Source organism: Rhamphochromis longiceps, linkage group LG6, assembly GCF_057381845.1.
Source record: "Rhamphochromis longiceps isolate RC_006_pf linkage group LG6, R_longiceps_female_GT1.1, whole genome shotgun sequence".
In the NCBI taxonomy this organism is placed as follows: domain Eukaryota; kingdom Metazoa; phylum Chordata; class Actinopteri; order Cichliformes; family Cichlidae; genus Rhamphochromis; species Rhamphochromis longiceps.
Genome location: NC_140562.1, coordinates 34,770,542 through 34,787,733, shown reverse-complemented (window position 1 = coordinate 34,787,733; position 17,192 = coordinate 34,770,542). Strand labels below are relative to the sequence as shown.

Sequence of the window (17,192 nt, the reverse complement as noted above, 5' to 3'; positions counted from 1 at the left end):
TTGGGGAAATCTGCAACATAGCATACTACGGATATGTGGAGGAGCCAAACAATGTATCCCCGTATGAGCTTAACCGTGTGCTTCATCAGAGACTGGACAGTCACCCCCTAACCCTGAATTAGATAAGTTCCTCCAACACTGTCTGAACAATTGTATGTCCAAACAGCTTTATGAATAGTATAACTAAGCCTGTTTACAGCTTTGGTTTTAGAACTGTTTGTCAGACCCAAATTTCTGAACCTGAGTTTTTTTGTCTTCCATTACCAATTTTTGTAACCTTACAAAACTAGAAATGCAACATTCACACACATGTAGTAGTTGACTGTGAGCATAACCCAAGTGTAAGGTTACAAAATGGAACGCTTGCTTATAAGGTATATTGGATTTGTCAGCTGTGTTCAGTGAGTTGGGGAAAAAGGGCCACATGAGAAATTTTAACATGTAGTACGAAAAGGCAGCTGCATCCTTGAGTTAATCATTTAAATGAAATGTGAACCCTGTTCATAAGTGGCCATAGTGCGCTGATGGAGCTGAACCTGTGTACCGAGACTCGGTGAGTGCTGTGATTTGAATCCTAAGCAGGGGCCATTTATTTAAAAAAGGAAAAAAACAAAACAAAACAAAAAACTTTCTAAAGTGAATTTTGTTTTGAAGGCAGCAGAATCGGACAGTCCAGTTTTGCCAGTCCCACTCAATCAGGCATTGATGCCAGCGAAAGCTTTGAGAAAATGTCAAGTAATTCACACCAAAACTAATTCAGTGCACAGCTTGTGTTGTGTAGCCATGGAGCAATTCAGAGCGCTCTGCTGTTTAGCCTGTGCCCAACTATAAAGGCAGTGTCTGGCGGTGAAGACATACGGTAACGGTTAGCAGCTGAGACGCCCGGCCTTGGATTGTGATTGTTTGTGTGGGTGAAGCAACAGGGGCCCGTTAAAGTGTGTCTGTAACTCTGTCATTACCAGCTATAATTACAGGGTGATTAGCAGTCGTGTGTGTGTGTGTGTCTGTGTGTGTCTTGTGTTATGGATTACCTTAATTTGGCATGTGATCTGTTTTTCAGAGGAATCGTACAACAGGATCCAGATTGGGATTCATTTATTTAATGAAATAAACTTTCTTTTACACAGGAACCAGTAAAATTTGTGACTGGTTGCAACACTATTAGGATGATGCTCATCAAATGCATTATGCACCATGCATCTTATTTTTATTGTATTTCTTGTTTTGTAAATATAAGACTGTGTAGATGAAAGAGAAAAATGAAAAGCGGACCAGTGTCCTGAAAGAAGCAGCAGAAATATGATTCAACAGTTCTGATCACAACAAGAAGAATTAATGACGTTAATATAGATGAAAATATTGAAAGTCAAAATAGAAAATGTAGTCATCTCTGAAATGACATTGAAAGCAGGATTGAGTGATTTGTGCTCCGAGTCCTAGCCTTGAATTAATGTGACGGGCTTTGTATCCAGGGAGCTATTTTACTGCTACTTGTATGAGCATAAACTAAGTGAGTGGAGAGAAGAATGAAGCTTGAAGCTTTGAATGTCTTTGTCTACTTCCGTGTGACATGCACCACTGCTTTCTGTGCCAAAGGTAAAAGTAGGTGAGCTTCTTTTACCGTTTTCATTCAGAGGAACTGTCTTGTGGGATGTAATACTACAAAGCACCTTTGTGTCCCTTTAAAAGTTTGTTTAAGGAGCAGGATGTTGACTTCGACGTTTTAGTTCACTGACAGTCTTTGAATAGTCATGCTACTGTGTTTGAAATAAATAAATACAGTAACTGATAAAGTGTCTGCTGAAATTCAGAAAAAAGTACCAGAAACACAACTATTAATCTATGAATTCAATTTCATTTTATTGGTCCCCCAAAAAAGTGGATTGCTCTAAAGTAGGGATTTTAACCTTGTGTTACATGGCGGGCCACATGCAGCCCCCTTTGATCCTGAGTGGGCTAGACCGGTGAAACTCCCCTTTCTGTCAGCATGAAGAGGTTTAACTAAGATCTCTTTAAAATAAGAAAAAGATGAAATTTCAGAAGTATATGTTGGTTTTTCTACATGAAGTTCTGCTGTTACAAATGAAAGAAGTGTGTCAGCATGATTTAAACTAAGAATTTAAAGACGGTTTCTGTTAATTCACAGAAAAACACTCATTTCTATAGTAGATTGTGGGGAAAAACAGGAATTGTCGTGCTACTTAATTACTGTGCTACAGGTGGGACATCCATGAAGTGGGTAAGCTGTTTATCAGGAGGAAAAGCTGTAAGATTTAAAATAAAATCAAAAGTCCAAAATATATGCCGCCCTCCTAATTTTCCAGGCTGATTATCACCCCAGGCCCTTATGTCTAAATAATTCACAGATTTTACATGATACATAGAAGTCAACATCCTACATTGACATAATTTCCCTAGGGATTAATAAAGTATTCTGGTTCTGATTCTGAGTTTGAGTGCGGTACTGCAGTTGGATGCCACTGTTGAAAGATCTCAGTTTGTAGAATTTATTCCAAGATATTTTACAAGGAAGTGTCATTATTGAAAATTGGAGACCTTGAATTCCGCAACCTGAGGTGACAAAGTGGGGAAATGAATGCTGAGGCAACCGGTGTGTAAAAGTCGCCAACGCTGTGCTGACTCAATCACTGCAGAGTTTCAAACCTACTCTCGCATTAACATCAGCATAAAAACTGTGGGCCGAGAGCCTCATGTCATAAACTTTTATGGCTTAACGGCTCCTGTAATGCGTATGCAGGTCAGTACTTTTATCCATATAGTGTACGTGGAAGCTCAGACTACATTCCATCCATTCATTCTCTTCCACTTATTCTTATCAGCGTCATGGGAACCTGGAGCCCATCCTAGCTACCATAGGGCCAGACTACACCCTGGACAAGGAGGTGACTATATTAATATTTTTTTTTCTCCTGCAGTGTGGATTCGAGGTGTGCATGGCATTTTGTTGTCAACAAGGAAGGGAAGATTTTCATGTGTGTGGATTTGAGGTAATCTGATATTCTGTGACTGTTAAGAGTGACGACAGTACACGGGAATGATTATTACAAGCGTAGAAACCCCAGAAATATTAAAGAGAGATAAAGACTGCATGCAAAGATATTACAATGCAGCTGGGAACTTATCACCTGTGCTTGTCACAGGTGTTACCAACATTGTTAAACACTGTAAATCTCGGCTAAATTCAAACTCAAAAGTAGTTAAAGACTCTTTTAGATTTCAATGCAGATGCCAGAAATGCTGAGACATAGAAATATGATGCGGCGTTGTTTACCAAGGTTAACTGAAGTATTTCCAGTGAAACAAGAGTCACTTTAAATTTAAACATGAGCTTTGGTTAGAAATAAGGACAGCTGAGCATTATAAAGTAAAGGAGGAAATTACCTCCTTGTTCACAGTAGCTAAAGTGGCCATAACAACGTTTTTGTTTTTACGGTCAATTCATTGTGCAAGTCGCTGATATGATACGATCTTTTTCAGTTAAAGTCAAATGTTTTGCAGATGACTCACGTAGTTCATCTTGACTGATCGCCTGTGAGCCGAGATGTTATCTTATCTGTGTGTTTAAATTTCCTCCAAACACTGAAGCTCCTAAGCACTCGTGCTGTTCTGCCGTCGACCTGAAATAGCACATTTGACAGAGGGTGATGCCTGGGCGGTGACTTCCCATTGTTGGCCTTCTAGGCCACGTTTTATCTCTGTCAATGGAGGAAACAAACTCCTTAAAATACACACACAGGCCCGCTGCTTCCTTGCTCACCCTCTCTGCCTCCACAGAAGTTTATTGTCTCTACCTGAACCTTGAGGGAGAAGCAGGCTTCCCTGTTCACGCTCGAGTAGGTTCATGCATTGGTCTGTGTGCGTGTATTTCTTCTCTGTGCTAAATAACACAGCTGCTCAGACAGGCACAGCTTTGTTACCAGCGAGGGCTCCAGGAAGTGAATCTGAATGTGTCTCTTTATTTTAAACATTAGCTCTGCTCTTAATGCCTATTTACCCTTCAAACAGGGATTAGTGACTACTTATTATGACTCCTATACAAGTGTAAAACTAGACTAGAGTCGCGTAAACATGCGTGTGAGCGATAACTTTATGGGATTGTGTGTGTGTGTTTGGACACTGGTGACATAGTTTTGTCAAAAGTCTTTGATTCCGGTTTTAATTGGTTGTGGTTGCTTTGAATAAGTGAAGACGTGAGATTAATGACCGGAATTTGCAGTTTGTGTCATCCTGCTGTTTGGACTTGTTTGTCAAAATGTTTCCCTTCAAGAGGAGTATCTGATGTTGCATAGGAGCTGGCAACTGTGAAGCAGTTTTGATGTTGTCCTGTGAATTTATACTTCCTTTAAGGAATAAACTTGAACTTCCTGACATGTGGGCAAATGGCATTTGAAGTAAGGTCAGGGGTTTTTCCTTATAACCATTAACTGTCTTATTATGTTAAGAAATCCACATCCATCCTTTTCCCTTTGAGGAGTCTCCACATTAGTCTGTTTCTATTTTATTGTGTGTGCGTGTGGTGTCCTTTTTTTTCCTTTTCCCCTGGTCATGAGTTCAAATGTTTATATATTCCCTGGTAGTTAACATCAGTGAAAGTGCCCTATTGCTCCTCTCCTCTTACTGCTCGCCGTTTGGTGGGAAATGCTGACAGAACGCTGATAGCAGGGCTTTGGCTGTAAATGGATACCAGCAAGCATTCAGCCCAGCAAACTGTCGGGCCCTCTCCTCTGTTGTGCTCCGTTTTTGTCCACGGCTTATCGCAGGATTCAAGGAGTGGATGACTTCAACAAAAAATGTAGGATTACTTGAGTACTGTAGTGTGCAAAGGACTCATTAATCTTTAAAGTTAATAACAGTTGTGTGGAGTGTGTTAGAGCACTAAGCGTTCTTTTAGATGTATAGGATTAGTGCAGCTTTGTTTGTCATGTCTCACATGACTGAACCAGGGGAAATAACAGTAATTTTGGTGTCCACACAGCCATAATTAGCTGTTGTTCAGAGACTAGCCTGCTCTCATCACCCAGTGAGATATGTTGTTGATTGGGCAGCATCTTGAGACGGTCCCACCTGGATGGTGCTCTCATTTGTACTCAGTGAAATGGCAAAACAAAAGCTGTTTTCACACATGCACTGCAGCCCTGAACTTTGTTACCGGGTGGAACTGCATGTAAGAACACAAACGTCCAAACTGTATAAAACTGTCTTTAAGATGCCAGTTCCATGGTACAAAGTCTGTGTGATATCCAGACTCTCCTTTAGAGCATTATCCAGGCAGCACCATGATCTAAATAAGAGATTTCTAAAAGTGAGTCTCCTCCTCACGTGAGCAAAAGCAACTTGAAATTTCCCAACCCGGCTCTCCCAAAAATGTCCAGAGATCCATTCAGACCTTTGACACGCCTTTCTGTAATTTACTGTAAATTCAGAAATCTGGCTAGACTTGGTGCGCAAATCTGAACTGTATGGATACAAATGATTAGATACCCATGCACGCCTGTCTGCTAATGACCAAGAAAGCATCGACAGACTGACTACCCAGCATTCTGTCTGAATGACAGAAAGCTGATAACAGATTGTTGGAGTCAGTAGTCACGTCTGAAAAGTTTATCTTATGGTTTTGTAGTTAATCTTTAATAGTTTTATATTGTGTTAAAACTCTTTCAGATACTCTCAGTTTTACTATTAAAATAACTTAAACTGCTCAAAACGTAAGCGTGTCTCTATCTGTACTACACTGTTATCTTTATACAGTTAACTGTTTGGGGTTTTGTGTGAAAGTGGCTTTATTCAACAATGTGCACAGAGCTTTTTTTCACAGAGTCAGCTGTCTGCGTGCGTCCGTGTGTGTGGAGTTTGTAAAAGTGCTGAGTGATGCACCGACTTCCAGAAGGAGGGGTTGAGAGGGATCGGTCTCCTTTCTGTGCCAGTCTATACTTGGCATATTTGCCGCACTGCAGAAGAGAATGCTGTCTAGACACAGGTCTTGGTAGTGTGAATATAACTAATATTTTACCAACTGGAGCTGTTAGTATAGAGTAACACCATACAGGATAGAGTGCAAGGAAATCAATTGATTGTAGTGTGATCCTTCATAAGTTATTATGATCTTTAGTTGATCTTTAAGTGGTTTCTTCAGATGTGATTTGCGAAAAGCAGGTTTTTTGTCCGTTGCATATTCTTCTAGCGAAAGTGCTGCAGTGTGACAAAAATCTTGCTTGTATAGAATTATGCATATAACAGATTATAAATGGATAATACACTTGTATTAAAGGATTTACAGCTGTGTACAGAGATGCCCAAGCTGATTTTGCTGCACTATTGTTGCAGTGTTACTTTCTCTTGACTCGGATTGCTATATAGGTGTTTATTACTCTTAAGCACTTTCTTTTAGATGAGCTGTGAAGGATTATCCTCAATCTCAAATAAAAGGTCCCCTCCAGCTGCTGCATACCAATAAAGGTATTTTCTGTAAGCATTCTTCATGTTTTCTCACAGATCAGCATTGCAAAAATGTCCCCAGAGTGCATTGTTGTTCTTCTTTCTGTAGAAGACAGTTTGTTCGGGAAAAGAAATTGTTAGTCGTGTGATGGCTGCTTGTTTGTTGGTGTAGGCCAGCTGCAGCCAGTTGAGCAAACACTCCAGGGATTTCTTCCACATGTATTTGATGCCATTTAAGGGAATCTGCCTATTATTACCGTATTTTCACGACCATAAGGCGCACTGTGCTAAAAGGCGCAGTCTCAGTTATGTGTGCCCTTACTGTATTTAACACACACATAAGGCGCACTGGATCATAGGGCGCATACAAGTACCGTATGCGTATTTAAAAATAAAGCGGGAGCAAACCTGAGTTCGGTACCTTACTCACATTTTTATTACCAGTAATCGTCATCATCAACAACACACAAGCATACAAGTGTGCATATTTAACAATAAAGCAGGAGCAAAACAAAGTTTGGTACTCACATTTTTATCATCAATCAAACCCATCGAAGTCCTCATCCTCTGTGTCTGAATTGAACAGCTGCGCTAAATCTCCATCAAACATGCCAGGTTCACTTTCTTCACTGTCAGAGTCACTTTCCGTGCCGTGCGGCTCCTCGGAAATGATGCCGGCTTTTGCGAAAGCTCGAACAACAGTGCCAGCAGACATGTTAGCCCAAGCATCTACAATCCATTCGCAAATTGTGGCGTAACTCGCCCGGCGCTGCCTTCCACTCTTAGTGAAACTGTGGTCTCCATCGGTCATCCATCGCTCCCAGGCCGCTCGCAGCCTTACTTTGAACGGGCGGTTCACACCGATGTCCAGCGGTTGGAGTTCCTTTGTCAGGCCTCCCGGAATGACAGCAAGCTCACAGTTCATTTGTTTCATTAGTTTTTTCACATCGGCTGTGAGATGGGCACGCATAGAGTCACAGATTAAGAGCGATGGTGATGCGTGGAAAAAACCACCTGGTCTCCTTACATACACCTCCCTCAGCCACTCTTTCATCATTTCCTCATCCATCCAGCCCTTTTCATTTGCCTTAATGATGATTCCTGCTGGAAACTTCTCTTTAGGCAAAGTCTTTCTCTTAAAAATCACCATAGGCGGCAGCTTCTGTCCATTAGCATGGCAGTCAAGCACAACAGTAAAAGAAGACTTTTCGTGCCCCGTTGTGCGTATCGCTACCGTGCTGGTCCCCTGCTTCTCCACAGTGTGACTCACCGGGATGTCAAAAGTGAGCGGGACCTCGTCCATGTTTGTGATGTGGCTGGGCTGGATGTTTTTGTCGCCGATGTGTTTGCTGCAGTAGGAGCGGAAGATGGCCAGCTTTTCCTTATAATCCGCTGGAAGTTGCTGCGCTACCGTAGTCCTGGTCCGGATGGAAAAATGGCACCGTTTCATAAAAAGTGAAAGTGAAACTGCTTTTAGCCGAATGGTGACCGTCGAAACGCTTCTCCCGCTCGTTCTTTGCTCGATGATCCACCGCTCGAGTCTTTCCTCCAACTCGGGCCACCTCGCCTTATGTCCGCGGAAACTCAGCTGCGTTTTCTTGACCTGCCGGAGCTTGTTTTCCTGCTTCCTCCATTTGCGAACCATCGATTCGTTAATCTTAAATTCTCTCGCCGCTGCTCGATTTCCATGTTCCTCCGCGTAGCTGATGGCCTTCAGTTTAAACTGTGCTTCATAAGCGTGTCTCGTTGCCATTTTCAGGGTTGCGCCCACACTTCACCCTTTAGCGTTCTCATGGTGTTCTCTACTACGTCCTCCTTACAACACACAGGGCGCACTGCGCTATAGGGCACGCCGTACTTTTTGAAGAAAATCTAAGACTTTTAAGTGCGCCTTATGGTCGTGAAAATACGGTACATGGCCAGTGGCAACCAGACTGTGTGAGGAATATGTATCAAAGGGGTGGGCAATTAATTTTCCCATGGGATCACATGAGAAACTGGGATTGTTGTGAACTGTCAAGCAGAATTGAGTTCAATAAACTGGATTCATTTTTGGTCAGTTTTAATTTTATCCCTGTATAAACTGCTCCTGGCAAGAGTAGATGCCAGGTTTTAACAATTTGAATAAGTGTGTTCGGTTTAAGTCTGGTTTAAATCTGAGGTGGAAATTCAAAGGAGAGCAGACAGGTAATCCTCGCTGAAAGGTAATCTCTATATGGATTTGTTAAACTTCGTCACTGAGACAATGTTTGTTCACATATGAAGGTAGATTTGAGAGTGAGAATGAGAGAGGAAAAAACAAAAAAATAACCTTTGTAGAGGTGTAGAGTTGGATCACGTTAACAATCCATTAAAATTTGGCTTGCATCCACCAAGATCCAGAGTCATCTTAATCATTTGTTGACCGAAATTTGACAAAAGGCCTTGAGAAAACCCTCTGGTGTGTATTGTTAACAAATGCTAAATGTATAAAGATTTAAAATATAATTTCCCATTTGACCTCTGACCTTTCCTTCAAGGGCACTGGATTGACCTGAAAAGTCAAAGTGATGATAATGCTATATAAAGGTATTTAAAAAAACATGTTAGTCACTGCTATTGTTTGAATTGACAATACAGACATATAAGCCACTTTTCCATAAGTACCAACTCGGATTGATTGGTTTTCTATTATCATCCAGTACTACCTAATGTGTGAAGTTGTTGTTATAGCAACACATCCAGCGATGTAATTAATATGCGACATGAACGCTATAACAAAGGGTTTTTTTCCCCCCCCTAGCCATTTCTGTCATTGCCGGGTTTTTTAAAAAAAAAGAAAAAAGAAAGTTGTTTTTTTCATTTATGTTGCTAGGCAGTTCCTGTTGACTAGCAGCCATGTCAGTAGCGGCTACAGCTGTGATGTTCGAAGGAAATGCATAAAATCTTAATTTTATGTTTGACTTTTATCTGAGTAAATTGTATTTTTTCATCTGCATGTGATGTATCTGGGACAGCCAACACCACAGCCATGAGCTTAGTCCTTTTAGCCACCAACGATGCTAACTTTAGCTAATAAACAAGCTCGTGTGACTCGTCTCATTTTATTTTGAAGGTACAACTATGACAGAATTTACATTTACATACACTTTATATACTCAGTGGAAGAATTTAACTCTGGTGTCTCAAATATTCCATGTCAGTTAAAATCATATCGTTTGTACCTGTAAGTGTCTCGCAGACAAATAATAATTGATGCGACCACTGTCTGAAAGCTTTAGTTACTGCATATTTAAGCTTTTATATTTCAGATAAAATGCAAGGCAAACTGATGTAGCAAATATTCTTTAATTGGATGACAAATTGTACAATATAATTTTCTTAAAATGGTAAAAATAACAGATCATTAAAGAGGCTGATCTTTTTGGGTCAAATAGGAAAGGGATGATACAGAAACATGACAGCCTTATAAAATACTTACTCTTTATGAATGTATAACTTTTATTGAATGACAATAAAAGGATTTGTCTTCTTCTAATGGAAAAGGGGCTGTGGGGAATGAAACATGGGGATTCCTTCATAAAATGTCTTCTCGTTAAAACTGTCCATAAAATTCAACTTTCTTTTGTAAATGTTGTCAATACAAACAAATGATACTGATATATGGGTATTCTAAATATCACAATATAGTTTGCATTCAAATATCATGTCACATTTGACCTCTGACGCTCTCATTCAAGTTGACCCCAAAATGCATTATATCTTTAAAGAAAACTCCTCCTTGCTTTCGCAGTGTTGCTTGCATAACATGTACTTATTAGGATTTTTGTTTAAATCCTATTTTCCCATGGACCTTATGGTCTGGTACAATCAATGCGCCGGATGTTGCTCACAGGCCATACCATGCCCAGGTCTGACCTATCTCATACTCTCCACTGTTGTTGAAAAGATGGAATGAACGATAAGCTGTTGACTCCATTTATGCTTGTGCTGGTGCAATTAGTGTTCATTATTATGTGGTGTTTTCCCACTGTTTTATATGCAGTGCCAGCCAATGGAAACAAAACACTGGGACTTGTTTCCCTCATGGATCCCCACTTTTTTGTGGTCAGGTTCTTTCTTTTCTTTTTTTTTCTTTTTTTCTTTTTTTTTATTCTTCCTCTTTTTCTTTTTTCTGAAGAAAAAGAAAAAAACTTATTTTTCTACTTCTTTGTTCATTCCTTTGTGACCTAAAGTAGTCGGAAATACGCAGGAAGAATCAAGGGTCCTGAACAGGCCAATCACAATTGTTGCGGGCTACGTCAGCATGGTGTGTACTTGCATTTCTAGGGTGGTGCAAATCAAGTTACGGTGTAGGATTTCAGACAGGTGTGCGACTATGACGTACGTATGATGGTAGATTTCCCGGTAAAGGGTAATTCCCCAGTGAAAATAACAAATAGCACATGTCACCTTTGGTTTTAAATTCAACAATAACTTGAGATGCTTGGAATGTATTACAGTCTTACACACAAGTATTATTAACTTGTATACATTTAGCACATTAAAATTCTTGCCTGGGTTCTTTATTAAGCACATTTATTTGTTGTGCGACCTGAACAAGCATCACATTTTCACCACTTTGTGTTGTAGGCAAAAATTGAGCTTTAAAATGAAGTCGGATGTAAACTCAGGAGGAAATTCTGATGTCACAAAATAATGCAGGGCTTTGATAAAGTTATCTTGTGGCAATTTTCCAGCTGTGAGATATCAAATGGGTGTGGCTTGGCGTCTGTTGCAGCAGTGTTATCACCGTTACTCTTGCAGGAACCTAAACAAAAACTCCATATCATCTAAGCCATCAGGCGATCACAACAAATGTGTACTATAGCCCTTTGTTATCTAGGGCTCTCATGAAGGAAATTTCATGACATTTTGCGTAATGTGTGAGTTTTGTTATGATAGTGACACACTTTTGCAGGACTCAACTGGTACTTGACGTGCCATTACTGTACCTTGCAACTTGTGCTGCTTTGTTGAAAGTTGAATGAAAATGGTTATGATGCTTAACAAATTAATGTTATCATTCGTTTATATTAATTGGCTAACAACATGTTAAGTGTAGTGACTTGTAGATTAAGACTGTCTCAGTGTTTCCACGTGTAATCCCTGAATGATGATGTGAAGATCAGGGCTCTGTGGGGGCCATGCCATCTGTTGCAGGTCTTGTTCTTATCTTGAGGATGTCCTTATGACCCTGTTGTGTGCTTTGGGTCACTGTTGTACTTCTGAATGACAACTTCCTGAAAGTGTTGTTGAAAGATCACAGTCTAAATACCTAAAGTGCCTAGAAATAGTTTCTTTATATTATTCATATTTTAGGATTTTAGCTTCAAATGCATGTCTTCATTTAACTATACCTGATGCTGAGTCTCTCAGCTTATCTGCATCATCACTATGTACATTCTTACAAGGTTAAATCCAGAGTGTGTGTAAAGCATCCATATGTAAATTTGCATTTGATGTGAAGCGTTGATCTTTTAAAAGCAAACATTAGAATGAATGACCTGGCTGACAAGTTGTTGACATCTTGGTTGCCTGGATTGTTTGTTTGTCTTCTGCATGGATGGCTTGTGAATTGGACTGTATTCAACTATTGCAAGGGGAAATGTGTGCCATGTGTTTCTCTGGTGGTTAAGTCATCTGTGGCTTAGCTTATTCCCCACTGGGGGGTTGAGTTTGTGGTCTGTGTTTTGCAGTTGTAGAGACTTAGTCTATTTCCTGCTTTGATTGCTCAACAGGTACAGAGCCGGAAGATGCTCCTTCAGCTGGAGACTGTGCTAATGTTCCCACTGTATAGCCTGTTAACGTGTACCGAAAGGCAACATTCGCCTGTTTTCTTTTCCCTTTAAGACACTTCTGTTTATCATTCTGCTAATCACTTTTCGTCCAAATGCTTAGCAGTTGTTTTAAGGCCAGATTTTATATTTTGTTCAAGTTCATAATCTGTATTGGTTTGCCATTTTGTTAATTGTACCTTTTGTGGCCAACCATCATATCAGTGTCTTCAATGGACAATACAGGCAACCCTGACAGTCTGATAGCGACCAAACAAATCACAAAAATGTTAGTTTTTTTCGGTTTTAGGGTTTTTTTTGGGTGGACCACCATATACCTCTTTGTGACCAGTTTCATGTAACGACAGCAGTTAACTTTCAGCAACCACCCACCAACTCATTCAGTCTCCAACTGGTCTCTAGGCTTGTGTGATTGGAGTCTGTTAAAGAGTCTGCAAGATGTCTGACAGTGTTAATATGAGAATAATGTAGGGAAGAGTTGATGAATTCGTAAAAAGTGTATGGGTGTATTGTGAACTTCCTTTTGCATTCTTAGTGCACACAGCACCCACTTTTTAAAACTCAAAACACACTATCTGATGTAGTGTACAACCTTTCACAGCGTCCTAACCTGATTTTCGTCACATTGTTTGGAGTTCATGCATGAAAAACAGCTTTGGTGATAAAGAGAGACGGAAAACCAGAGGACACATTTTTCATATTCCTCACCAGCATAGAGTGAAGAAAGAGAAAATGCTTTGAGTGCTTTTGAGCAAGTTTAGGGAGTGTAGAAATACAAGATGTCGTCATGGCTTCAAAAATGGCTTTAGAGATACAATGAACAGCAACAAGTATGAGAAAAATGTATAGGCGAAGTGAGTAGGGCCACAGACTTGCAGAGAGCTGTCATGTGACAGATGTATTGACAGACGGGTGACTGAATTATGGCATTAAATGATACTTTTTAACAATGTTCTTTTGTGAGGCTGTTGGTATTTGATTTTATCAGAGAGCCAGATAGCATTGATTCAATGGGGCAGAAGTGACAGTGAAAGCCGAGCAGTTTCTGCTGCAGCAGGTTGTGCGGCTGCAGTTATGCTGCTTCCAGCCAAACTAATAAACACTGACCTTTAGTACAGTCGCCCAGCGAGGGGGGAAGGACAGCAGTGGGTGTGAATGAGAGACATAAAAAGAAAGCGAGCGAGAGCGGCTAGTGGAATGTGAGGGATGTGAATGGATCAAAGAAAAAAAGAGAGGAAGAAAAAGGCTAGACTAGATGGAGAGAGAGAGAGGGAGAGAGAAGGCAGTGGAGGAGGGGAGGTGTGATTAGTGTGTGAGCCTGAGCTCTGATTGGTCAAAAAGCCTGTATGTATGCCTTTGCCTGATTGTGTGTGTGTGTGTGTGTGTGTGTGTGTGTGTGTGTGTGTGTGTGTTTTTTAGCCAGTGGGCGGGGGATTAAGCTTGCATCACGTGGTCGCTTTAGCTTCTTTTCCACACAAACACACGCCCCCATTCACTGAGGGCACGCACATACACAGATCCTCTCACATACACACTCACAGCTGTTGATACTTCTCTATCTGATGAACGCTGGAGCAGCCAAGACGGGGAGACTGTAAGAATCTGGGAGAATCTGCTGTCTGCTGGCAGCTTCACCGAGGAGCATTTATATGGAAAATCTGCAGGGACGCGTGGACAGACTGGTTTTCTGATCGCCGCCTGGTTATTCGTATCCCGCTCTTTCTCTCTCGTCTCTCCCGGCTTCTTTCTGGGACTCACTGGTGGAATTTGTGCACGGGCACCAAGCAGCAGTGAAAAACAGAGACATGTGTTTTGCCTCAGCTGCCTACTACTACTCCCCATTCTCTCCCATTCACTGACCACGTAGGAAATAAACACAAGGTTGGTTGTGCTTGCATTATATTTGTGTGTCGGCTGCTTGTGTCAGTACACCTGTTTGCATATTTTGTATGTATTCCCTCTGTTGTATGGACGGATGTTTTTGTTTCATTCATCCGACTTGGGATCTGTTTTCTGCTCCCACTAGAACCCGGGGCATGACTCCAAAGGTTACTATCCAAAAAAACGATTGGCAATTTTAGGGGAATTCCATGTCAGTGTGGCTGCCAGGGCGCTCAGGCATATAGACCTCTGCACTGTAAACACGTCTGGCAATAATAGTGCACTGAGTGTGAGCACCAGAGAAGATTAGCTCTGTGAAGGAAGATAGCAGGGAGTGTTTTAGAATCCTTACAGATGAAGTATAGAGAGAAACATATTAGACTGAATATATTTGCAAGTTAAAATGCATTCACAGTCACTAGTCGTTGCTCTAAATCAAGATTTCATAAGAAACCATCAGCTTAAACTGATAGCCAGGCATTACTAGGGTTGCCAACCGTCCCTTAAAATACGGAATCGTCCCGTATTTCGAAACAAAAGTACACGTCCCGTATTGAGCTAATAAGGGACGCACTTTGTCCCGTAATACAGTGAGAATCAAAAGTAGTCTATAAATGTTTATGGAATTAACACTTTGTTTGAAAACATAATTCCCAGCCCCTCTCCTGCTTTGTGACCAATGAGCTGACAGCACACTTATGACAATTCGAGTATGACAATTCAGATTACCGCTCATCTCATTGGTCGAGGAAAGGTCGCTTGCGGAGAAAATACCGGAAGACAACAGATGACCACAACAACAAGCATGGCCAACAGGGGAACAAACGCCGACTCTGCGGTGCAAGTCTCGGACGACAGTACACCTAAAGCTGGGCAAACACTGTGCGATTTTTTTTTTCAGTCACGTTATTCAGCTCCTGCTCAAACTGCACGATTGACTCGCAGGGGTTAGAAGTTCGTATGTCACGATGTACTCTCACACTATACCGCCCGATGCTCTGATGCGACCTGAGTGCTCACACTGTGCCTCCATAACATGAAGGTTATAACAGAAAATCTGTCGCTCGCTCTCTCTGTCTTTCACTCACACAGACACACACACCACCACCATCAACTTTGCTAAATTGCTAATGAAAAACATTGATCAGGCAGCTGTGATTGAGCAACAGTGTAAATCCAACTATTTTCACGGTTGTTGTGGTCGTGATAATTTTGTGATGCCACATCGAAAAGGCTCGGATGAGCTTTCCAAAGTTCTACAAGTTGTGCCTCCATCGCTTGTGTCCAGATCACACGCTGCACAGCCGTGCTGCGCCGTCTTTTTCACCAACGTTTACGTTTGCGCGTGAGCAGTGTGAGCGCCTGTGGTGACACCCTCACGAGCGATTGATGATCGGGAGCTGGTCGTGAGGTGTTAATCACTTCTCGTTACCCCACGTATACTACACGACGCACGATGAAGGCCAAAATCGGTCCGATCACTCAAAAATCGGCTCAAAATGGGCCTAAAACCGCACAGTGTGAGCCCAGCATTAGAGCAGCAATGTTTGTTCCCCTCAGAGAAAGGGAAGAATGGGAAAAGGAAAACACCTGGCTGGAAAACGTTAATATGGGCATGTGCAGTGAATATCAGCGCTATGTGGCCAGAAGTGTGATAATATAATTTATTTTGTGTAATAAACAACTGCAAGGATAGATGATTACAACAAATTGATGACTAATACATAAAAGTAATACATAGATGAATAATGATGATGAGTTATGATGCGTAATCATGGGAACAAGCGGGTTTACAAACAGGAGCAGCTGATTAGCTTTAGAAAAGCTGAAATAATACCTCAACTGAAGCCAATTGTACTAAATGCACTAAATGTGCACTGTTACAAGAATATTTTTCTTTCTATTGTTTTCTATTATTTTAAGTTAAGCAGGACAGAGTTCTTTTAAAGAAAGATTTACTTATATTCTCAAAAGTTAAGCATGACAGGCTTCTGTTTAAGAAAGAGACCTGTTTTACTGTGTTAATGTTGTCATTTTGAGCTAAAAATAAATGGCTAAATGATCATTTGTTTCACATGTGTTCATATCACAAAGAATAGAATATGCATCTACTTAAATCAACTTCAAGTCAAATGGTTAAAAAAATAATTTCACACACAAAAAAAGAGCTAGAAAATTCACCACACTGGGAAGGGTGAAGACAACTGGGTCGCCCGGCCCTGGCCACGAGGTGTCCCTTATTTATTTTTCAGGGAGTTGGCAACCCTAGGCATTACCCTGTGTCATGGGTAACGCTTGCTGCTGGCACAGTGATGGGTTCAAGAGGAGCTTTCCTCATCTCATAGCAAAGCCGCTGGAGGATCATGTAAGCTGCTGAGCTTTTGGCTCAAACATTGTCCTTCAGTTTCACTGCTAGAGCTCTCACGCAGGCGTGTTTGGACAGGGAACGCACCTACTTGTCTCTGTGTGTTTGGGTGTGTGCATTAGCAAAGTTTACGCTACAGGTCACTGTGTGCGTGTGTGTTCGCGCTGCTTTTTGCAGCACTCGGGGATATAATTAGCGGCGCACAGATTCTTTCCTGGTATTGTTGTTATTAGGGTTGTAACACAGCCCAAAAGGCAGTTTGTCTATTTTTAGAGGTGGCAGAGATGTAGGCAGGCTTGCTTTTGAAGTCCATCTGCCCCAGCACGATAAAGACAGTAGCTGCATGCATGTGTGTGAGTGGAGAGCCCGGGCAGTGTCACTCGGCATTTTAGGGAGTTTTTGTGACTACATATGTTTACTCATGGCTTCTTGCTTTACTCCTGCCTTTCTAGCAAGTTTGCGTATTGTATACGACGAAACATCAGAGTGAGATGGATAAAAGTGAAACAGAGCAGAGTTAAAGGACTGGAGAGAGGTCTGTGTAGGCTTCTAGATTAGCCAGCTGTCATCAGATGAAGATGGAGAGTTATGCCTTGTCTCAGGCACTTGCTCTCCATTTCCAAATGTCAGAAGTATTAGTGTGTAATGGATGAGTCCTCTGTCTTAGAGATAAA

General features: G+C 41.2%; 1 protein-coding gene across 8 annotated transcripts in view; it reads left to right on the top strand.

Moving 5' to 3' along the window:
* The window catches only part of add3a (adducin 3 (gamma) a), a 105,332-nt gene that overhangs the window by 52,074 nt on the left and 36,066 nt on the right, over window positions 1–17,192 (top strand). For 3 of the 8 annotated variants that reach the window (XM_085410375.1, XM_085410377.1, XM_085410369.1), the window contains exon 1: window positions 13,744–14,153. The exons of 3 other annotated variants lie outside the window; for them this stretch is intronic. The gene's annotated coding sequence lies outside the window, so the exon portion shown is untranslated. Of the gene's footprint in view, window positions 1–13,743; window positions 14,154–17,192 lie in introns of those variants that run through there. 2 more of the 8 variants (XM_085410378.1, XM_085410376.1) reach the window with 1 other exon arrangement.